This window comes from Prunus avium, chromosome 7 (genome assembly GCF_965620075.1).
Source record: "Prunus avium chromosome 7, drPruAviu1.hap1.1, whole genome shotgun sequence".
Taxonomy (NCBI): Eukaryota; Viridiplantae; Streptophyta; class Magnoliopsida; order Rosales; family Rosaceae; genus Prunus; species Prunus avium.
Window position 1 is genome coordinate 25747857 of NC_142290.1, and position 9880 is coordinate 25757736.

The 9880-nt window shown below is 39.9% G+C and overlaps 1 non-coding gene across 1 annotated transcript; it reads right to left on the bottom strand.

Moving 5' to 3' along the window:
- Positions 1-520: 520 nt before the first annotated feature.
- Positions 521-627, bottom strand: LOC148293227 (small nucleolar RNA R71). The gene has a single exon (XR_015825969.1). It is a non-coding gene; the product is annotated as a small nucleolar RNA R71 (small nucleolar RNA).
- Between the last annotated feature and the right edge of the window lie 9253 nt (positions 628-9880).

Consider the following 9880-nt stretch of genomic DNA (forward strand, 5'->3'; position numbering starts at 1 on the left):
TGTAGAAGATATCCAAGCTCAAGCTTTGAGAGAAAGGAACATCCAACTAGCTGTGTCTACTCCATTGCCTTTTTCACTCTCGCCATTTTCATCATCACCAAGCTCACCAAAAGTCGAGTCACCTCCACCTTCACCAATGGCGGCAGCAGCTGCAAATGCGGAACTTACTATGCAAGAATACTCTTCACCGCCAACAACTGGACAACCATCTTGCATAGTATATCCCGCAAGCACTTTGGAAAACTTTGAGTTGAGATCGGGCATGATACATATATTGCCTAAGTTCTTGGGAAATCCTGGAGAAAATCCTAATGCACATATCCTAGACTTCGAGGAAGTGTGTTCCACAATAAAGATCGAAGGCATGAGTAGTGATGAGATAAGAATGAGACTTTTCTCATTTAGTTTAAAGGATACAGCAAAGGAATGGCTTCACTATCTACCTCCAAATTCCATCACAACATGGACGGATCTTGCTTCAAAGTTCTTGCAACATTTTTTCCCAGCACAAAGGACAAATGAACTCCGAAGTCAGATTACAGGAATTCTGCAAAGGCCGGGAGAAAGCTTCCAGGATTATTGGGACCGTTTCAAGAAGCTTCTAATCACTTGTCCGCATCATAACATACAAGCTTGGCTTCTAATGCAACACTTCTATGAAGGACTTTTTGAAGCGGACCAAAATAATGTGAATGCAGCTGCAGGAGGAACTATAATGACCAAGACTCCAACAGAATTGCGAGCAATATTTGATCTTGTTGCTGCAAATGCTCGCCAATATAATTCAAGGCAAAGACTAGTCAGAAAAGGGGAATCCTATGATGTAAGTACCCTTTCTAGTATGGAAGCTCAGATTGCAAACCTAACCAACATGGTGAAGAAATTGGCACCGGGATCATCCAAGGTTTGTGCATTTTGCTCCACAATTGGTCATGACACTGAAGATTGTCCCTTGGCACATGAGGAAGCAAATGCAGTGGGCTCATTTCAAAGAAATCAGTGGCCTAAGAATGATCCTTTCTCACAAACATACAATCCGGGGTGGAGAAATCATCCAAATTTCAGGTGGAGTGACAATTCGAATGTTCAACAAGGGCCAACTCAACCACCTCAAGGTCAACAACATACTCGCCCACCTCATGGTCAAATGCACTACTACAATCCACCACAACCACCACCTCAACCACAATCTACAGGAAAATCTTTGGAAGAACTTGTTGCTTCCATGGCTAGAAACACAGATAGTTTCATCACTGAGACAAAAAGCTACATGCAGAGGAATGACACCCACATGCAGAAAACGGATAAGGCCATTGCCAATCTAGAAAATCAAGTGGGGCAAATTGCTCAAGCTTTGAGTCAAAGGGAACCTGGTATGATGCCTAGCCAACCAGAGATTAATCCAACTGGGCGTGAGCATGTTCAAGCAGTTACCTTGAGAACTGGTAAGGTAATTGGTGAAATTGATGGTTCTAAAGATTTAATTCACAATGTTGATGACATGCAGGTTGAACAAGTGGCTGAGCCTAAAGAAAAGGATGAAAGCAACAAAGAGAGAGATAAGCAAGCAGCTTCTTCATCCGAGTGGATCCCAAAGCATGAACTTGCAAGAAGGGCAAGAAAGGAGAAGGTAAGTCGTGAACCTACTGACGAAGAAATCTTACGTGCTCCTTTTCCTCACAGGCTTATGAGTTCTAAAAAAATTCAACAAGCCAAGGAAATATTGGAAACCTTCAGAAAAGTGCAAGTCAATATTCCTCTCCTGGATGCAATCAAGCAAATTCCGAGTTATGCAAAGTTCTTGAAGGACCTTTGTACCAACAAGAGGAGATTCCAAGATCATGAAACGGTTGCACTAACGGAAGAAGCTTCTGCTGTTTTGCAAAGGAAGCTCCCTCCCAAATTAAAAGATCCAGGAAGTTTTACAATTCCTTGCATTATTGGAGATAAATTGTTTGACAAAGCTTTACTTGATTTAGGTGCTTCAATTAATCTGATGCCTTATTCTGTTTTTGAAGCCCTTAACTTAGGTGATCTTAAACCAACTTCTGTCAGCATTCAATTGGCGGACCGATCAGTGAGATATCCAAGAGGAATTTTGGAAGATGTACTTGTGAAAGTAAATGATCTCATTTTACCAGCTGACTTTTTGGTGCTAGAAATGGAAGAAGCTCCTATTCCGGGTGCGGATCTTCCATTGATTCTTGGCCGCCCTTTCATGGCCACTGCAGATACTGTGATCAATGTTCGACAAGGAACATTGACAATGACAGTTCAAGGGGAAACAATAAAGTTCAAAGTATATGATGCCTTCAAACTCCCCAATGATGAACATGAATGTTTTCGTATTGATACATTGTGTCATATTGTGCAAAATACATTTAATAGTACTCATGGTACAGATTCATTAGAAAAGGTGTTGACACAAAATCCTCAAGTTGCTGAAATTGTTGATAATGAGTTACTTGAGGCTGTGAAATTCCTTGATGCATGTCCAGCCATACCACGTAAGTACACTCCAAATTTTATACCTTTGCCAGTCAATACTGAAAAGCTTGTTCCTTCTCTTGACAGGGCACCCGAGTTAGAGCTCAAACCATTGCCATCCCACTTGAAGTATGTTTATTTAGGTAAAACAGAGACATTGCCCGTGATTATTGCTAGCAATCTCAATGTGGAAAATGAACAGAAGTTGATGCAAGTGTTAAGAGAACACAAGAGAGCAATTGGTTGGAGTATTGCGGACATCAAGGGCATAAGCCCAACAAGATGCATGCATAGAATTTTACTGGAAATTGATTCCAAACCCACAAAGGATGCTCAACGCAGGTTAAACCCAATCATGACAGAGGTAGTCCGAAAAGAAATTCTGAAGCTATTGGATGTGGGTATAATTTATCCTATTTCCGATAGCAAGTGGGTAAGCCCGGTCCAAGTGGTTCCTAAAAAGTCAGGAATAACTGTTGTAAGAAATGAGGAAAATGAACTTATTCCTTCTCGTGTCAAAACGGGATGGCGTGTTTGTATTGATTATAGAAAATTAAATACCGCCACCCGAAAAGATCATTTTCCATTACCATTTATTGACCAAATGCTTGAACGTCTTGCAGGTCACAGTTACTACTGCTTCTTGGATGGCTATTCAGGATACAACCAAATTGCCATCGCTCCTGAAGACCAACACAAGACGATGAAGTGCTCCACTTCATTGATGTACCTGCTGGGATGCAACACTGAGTTGGGAAGGTAAGTCCCTAAATATATATATATATATATATATATATATATATATATATATATATATATTATAAAAATAAAAAAAAAATAAAAATAAAAAACGACCGGTCGTTCTTCCATCGCGACCGGTCGCTCTGCGCGAATTGCTGAAGATTTGATTCTGTATAAAAACGACCGGTCGCTTTTGCCTTGCGACCGGTCGCTCATTTGGTGTTTTAAAAAAAAATAAAAAAAAATAAAAATTGAATCTGTGAAGAAACGACCGGTCGCTTTTCACAACGACCGGTCGCTCTTCGCGCAATTCTCTTATTTTGAATCTGTTTCAGAACGACCGGTCGCTTTGCACTTGCGACCGGTCGCTCGTTGCGTTTTTTTTATTTTATTTTATTTTTCTACAACCGCCTCTGTTTTTCTTCTTTTCCCTCTTGTCTCTTCTCACATTTTTCCCTCAAGTATTTCATCAATTCTTGAGAGATTTGCAGTTAGGGTTCCAAGCCATCCAAGGTAAAGTTTCGTTTCGTTTTTTCTTGTTCTTCCTCTTTGATTTTCTAACTCTAATTGTTTTTCTTATTATTTTTTTTCTTGTTTCTAACTTGTTTTTCTTTTGAATTGTGGCATATTTGTGCATAATTGTGGTTAATTTTTTTGGGTATAATTGTGGCATATTATAAGTTTGGGAAGTGTTTTCAATTCATTAATGCACAATCAGAATTGGGCGTGAATGCTTCTTCTATTTCATAACATGTGATTACATACATACTAGTGAAAATGCGTACAGTAAATTCCTAATCACATGTTCATTGTTGCATTCTGCGCCCCCAGAGGCTTCTGCTAATTGCCTCTGTCTGTTCTTGCTTGTAGAATCTGCAGCAGCTCTACATGATCTTCGTTCCTTTTCTGCAGCATCTCTACATGCTGGTTGGCGCTGTAGAGCCGCTTCTGCAGGTCCGCCACCAGAGCTTTCAGGGCCGCCACTTCCTCACTCAGTGCCCCGCACTCCCGTGTTCTCGCCAGTAGGCGCATGCCCAAATTTGTGGCCGAGACCGTGTTGAGCACGGTTAGGTTGTGGGACTCGTCCACTGCCATCTGGTCAGACCTCTGCGCCACATGCAGATGATCTGCAACTGTAAGTCTGCTGACAGTCATGCCCTCCGGCATTACTGCCCTACGCGGCACCACCTCAGAGAAGTTTGAGGCCGAGCCATGGTGGTATGAGGAGTTTGGGAAGATATGGTTTGGAGGAGCCCGTGTCTGGCCATTTGGTGGTGCAAGGGACAACTCAAGGTTAAGGTCATCAACAAGCATATCTGGGGATGCCATTGATTTTTCTGTCTGGGCTTTTTGATGGTTTTTCTTGAGTTTGCAGGTTGAAATGCAGGATGCTCCTTCTTTCAACCGAGAAGTGGTTTAAATAGCCATATGCTCATAAGGGAGCCGACACCACTTTGCATTTCCTGCGCAATTTGCGGTTGCGTCCGGTTAAAAGGGGAAGCATTTCTACTTTCGCTTTGCTTTCTTTTCCTCCCTGTTTTCTGGTGCATTATGTTTTGATTTCTTTTTAGTTTGTCGTTTTTGTTTTATTTCAGTTGGGGAAGTGTGATTTGTGTCTTTTTCGTTTGTCGCATTCCTTTTATTCCGGTTTGGGGAAGTGCGTTTTGTTTTTCTTCTTTGTCTTTTGCAACTTTCTTTTCTTTTATTTCCGGAAACGAGAAATTTAAAATTTAAAAAAAAAAAAAAAAATACACGGAAAGGGCAAAGACAACCAGGCACACCACTAATACATTAGAAATTATTCTTTCACAGTGCTCGGTGTCTCGACCATTGGACCTTTGAGTTTAGCCCTATGGCTATCCTCTTCCGGGGCTTCATGCACAGCCTCTTGGGGCTCATCACTCGAGCTCCCAAAGATCGCACTCTTAGCTTGAGCGTACCTACTCTCGCGATCTGTTTTCTTGCGTTTACCCGGTTGGTCCAGGTCCTCCAGCTGCTTTCTCATGTCATGGGCGTAAACACTTACCATCTTTGAGAGATTTTTGTTCTCTTCCCGCAACGCCTCTAGCTGGTGTCGATTCACCTCCACTATCCTTGCCCTTTCCCTTTTTAAACTTTTAATAATACTCTGGCACTCCTCCACCATACTTCGCTCCGCCGCCAACTGACCTCTTAGCACCTCCACCTCATGGGACTTCGCAATTAGGCGATGACCCACACTTGCGACTGTTGCCGAGCTTTGCACGCTTAGTGCCAGAGCATCGCTCACGACCCGGTTGTCATCCCTTGATCCCAGCACCCGTATATCCTTGGGAGTTACTAGATTTCTAGCAACTCCAAGGGCAACATCGTTGTCCAGCAGTATCGAGTCATTCACTGTCACGTGCCCCCGTGCAGAGGCAAAGTAAGGCATCCACACTGGTGCCACTGCTTGGCCCCGAGTCTGAGTCGGTAGAGCTAGGTTGAGGTCCAGCGAGAATGGGTAGGAAGAAGCCATTTGAACTTTCTTTTCTTTTGTTCTTTCTTTTCTCTGTTGTGTGTTTCTGCGTTTGTGTGTTTTTCCCCAACTCTTTCTCTTCTTCTTTTATAGAGTTAGTTTCTACGTAACCCTAGACACGGCGCTTCTGCGTTTTGCGCGGCCCTTACGGCCTATCCCCTTAGGTCACCTCACCTAGTCCCCAACCCCTTTAATTACAGTTTCGCCTTTCAGCGCTTTTGAGAAACGAAAGTCGTCGCGCCTTCCTATGAAGCCAATAATTCTGGCTTGGGACCGTGAGAGAGACCTCTGCTTGTCGACACGTCTCTCACTTTGTTTCCCGTGACTCACAGGTGTCGAGACTTCAGGGCCCACTTTTTCTATTTTACTGAGTCCTCGCTCTTTGTGCTTCTGACTTGGTTTCTTTGTTTTATTTACTTTCTTCGCTTTTGGGCTTTCGTTTGGGTTGGGCTTTCATTTGGTTTGTGCGTTTCATTGGGTTGGATTTCTGCATGTGTAAGACTGTTGTTAGGGCTTACTGTTTTATTTGTTTCTGTTTGGTTTCGTTTTTGTTTTTGTTTTTGCAACCGTGTTGTAGTTGTTTTTCGTGTTTGTTCTTGTATTTACTTGCTTTATTCCCTTTAATTCTTGTTATAACGTTGTTGGTGCCTGAATTCTTTAACATTGAGGACAATGTTTGTTTCTAAGTTTGGGAAGGGATAGCAAGTCTTTTTCGTTTCACTTAAATTCTTACTTTCTTTTATTTTGTTTTCTTTTCTGTTTTGAGTCTTTTTTGTTCTTAAGTCACTTTCCGGACATATATGATGAGATTGTGATGAATGTTTAAATGACTTGATTGAAAATGCTAAAAAAAATAATAATAATTTGTTATTCACTAAATGGCATCGTTCTAGCATGATATGTTTGAAACCCTCTACGCACTTGCCATTTGTTTCATAATTCTCTAGTTGAGGGACTTGCATGATCCAAAGAATTGTATCAAGCATGAATTAGACTTGTATAACTGATCGGTTCATAATTGTATATCATTTTGTACCCTTCTAGCTTATGATTTGGTTATGTTTTTGAGTTAAACTTGTGCTTTTAATCCTTTTTGTGTTTATCTTTCAGTTCATTGAGCTTTAGGTAATAATGAGGGCTTTGGATAGTAAATGATGCAATCCATGCATGTTAGGGCCTAATTTGGATGAATGGATGAAGAGCTTAAAGACAAACTCAATTTTGGCTACAGTCCCCTGCCAGCCCAGTTTCGTAGGTCATATTGCAAGCTTTGTTTCAGCAACCTACATAGCTCGGATGAGGCCACATTCTTCATGAAAGTTGTTCCAATGGGTGTATACTATAACATATCCGAAATTCAGCCTCATTGGATAATTGTGGAGTCTGTTACCTAGCAAACACAGAGCCATGCTCAGGATGGATTTTATCAGCGCGCAAAATGAGTTAGCAATTTGTTTTGGCCTTAACTTCCTCCTCCGACCTTGGATTGACCCAAATGATATATGGCTGGAAAGAAGACATTCTGAGCTTCAAGTTTGAGTGCTTAAAGTCTTAATTTGCTTAAGGGAAGCCCAATTCGTAAGCCCTTGAAGTTGCTGGTCATGCTGACCTCAGGATGAGCTATTATTTCTGGTTGGAAGCTTGGTCATGGTGACATGAAGATGAGCTAGGGCTGCTGGTGGGATTTATTAGTGAAGTGCATCAACCATTTCAGATTTTATAATGGAAGTGTTGTATGCATTAGTGAAGTGCATCAACCATTTCAGATTTTATAAAACAAAGTGTTGTATGCATTAGCCATACTTAATTCAGATTTTCAGCTTCCTTAGGCCTATATATAGTGAGGTTTCCCAAGCTTGTAAACACACCCCAAGGGGGGGGGCTCTCAAACACTTCTCTAGAGCTCCCTTCCCTTCTCTCCCTCAAATTCTCTTAGTTTCCTTTGTAGTTCTCAATTGTTGTAATAAGATCATTCTACTAAATTTTCTTCTCCAAATCTCTCAAACACTTCTCCCATCTCTAAAGTTCTCCAAACACTTCTCCTCCCTTCTCCAAATTTCCCAAACACATTTCCCTTCTCTTCCAAAAGTCTCCATGTCTCAAACACTTCACAAACACCTTTCTCTCCACTCCCTAAGTTTCCAAAATTCTCTAAAGTTCCCAAACACTTTCTTCTCCCTCCTCAAAGTTCTCAAACACTTCCTTTCTTCCTCAAAGTTCTCTTAGTTTCCTTAATGTTTTCTTAGTTGTAATTTATTTTTCTTTGTTATGTACATTCTTTCTTAAGTATTCAAGTTTGATAAGTTTCCAAGTTTCAATTATGGTTTTTGTTCTTATTCATTATGCTTATAAGTTAATATGCTAGTTTGAATGATTGATCACCATTTAGGCTTGCATGTTAGCTATCTTGGTTTGAATTAAGAGTAGACACCATGCTTTAATTCGAATTGAACTATGAATAGGAAGAGTATGTATGGACATTCGACAACAGGGATTAGATACATGCTTGGTTGTTTAAATTGTTCTTCTATGCTTAATGGGTTCCTAATGCTTAATTTTATGTTAGACAACAAATGATCAAATTAGGGAATTAGGAACACAAGGTTATGACCACACACCATGGCTTAATCATACTTTAGCTAGAATCAATCCATTAATCTAATTGAACTTGGGAACTTATCTACTTGAGTTAGTTATTTTCTTTCTTCCTTGTTTTATTTATTTCCTTTTTTTTTCATTTCTGTTTTGTGTAGGGAAAATGAATTGGATCATTCAATCACCAATCCTCGTGGGATCGACCTCGCACTTACATATGCTATACTACCAAACGGCTCGTGCACTTGCGAGTATCACAAGTTGAGGATGCAACTGAATCCATTTTGGTGCAGCTGAAATCCACACAACAAGTTTTTGGCGCCGTTGCCGGGGATCGGTAACATTGTTTGATTCTATTTGGCTTTCCTACTTTATTTTTTTTTCTTAACTGGACAATTTCAAGTTTTAAAGTTAATGACGTTAATGGACAAGTTGTGTTTGTAGTCCAACAGAAAAGGACAATTGCCCAACAAGCAAGAGAACTGGGTTTAAGTCCCAGCTTACACAACCCATTGGTGCTTGTTGCTTTGAAGCATGGAATTGGATGTGTGTTGATTTTCCTTTTCATTTTAGTTTTTATTTCTTAATCCTTTTAATTCCATTTCAAGTTTGTGTGTTTGTTTTAGCAATTTATGATAGCTTAATAAAAATGGAGAGAGATGGCAACCTCAATCATAAGAATGGGAAGTGTGGAGCAATGGGAGAAGTCGCGACCTCCAAGTGCATCACATTCGACCTAATCGCTTCAAGGGGGAGCATTTCAATCCTTTCTCTTCTTTGAATTATGTTTCTTTCCGTCATTGTTTTTACCTTTTGGTCCGCGTTGAGTTCTTTGTTTTTCTGTGCTGAATCCAACCATATAAAGAACGTAAAATTTGGACTTACGGTTGGAAAGTTATAGCCTAAAAACTGAACAGAGGTCGAAGCTGAAAAACATAGAAACGAATCTGTCCAAATGGTGATAAACGGGTGATAGAAAGTGCTGTTTGTGTTTTTCTTTGGTTTATTGGTTTGTTTCTTTTAGTACAACAATTTATGTTGTTTGTTTGAATTTGTTTAGAGTACTTAGTTCATTTTCGTTTATGGTTTGTTGTTCCATTTTATCTTAATTTTTTTTTGTTTCTTATCTTAAAAATTTTAAAAAGATTTTTCATATGAGCTGACTTATGGTAACTCCAGTGAGCACTTCCGTCAATACAGTGTCTAGGAGTTCTATAGGCGACACCTTCGGTGTCTAAGAAGTTTGGGTTTTAAGCGGGACCATTGTGACCCCTCCAACCTTCCCGGATCCCCTGGCTGTGTTTTCTGAGGCCCTTAACTGGTCATCCATGAGTTGCTTGTATATTCGTGTGTTTTTAAATTAAGTTTTTTTTTTTTTTTTTTTTTTTTTTTTTTTTTTTTTTTTTTTTTTTTTTTTAAATTTTTATTTTCTTTGTTTTCTTTTCTGTTAAGTCTTTGTTTTTGTTTTGTTAAGTTAGTTTATGTATTTATTTACGTGGTATGGTTAGTTAGTTTTTTTTTTTCTCTGAGTGTTAAAAACAAACTTTATTTCAATTCAAA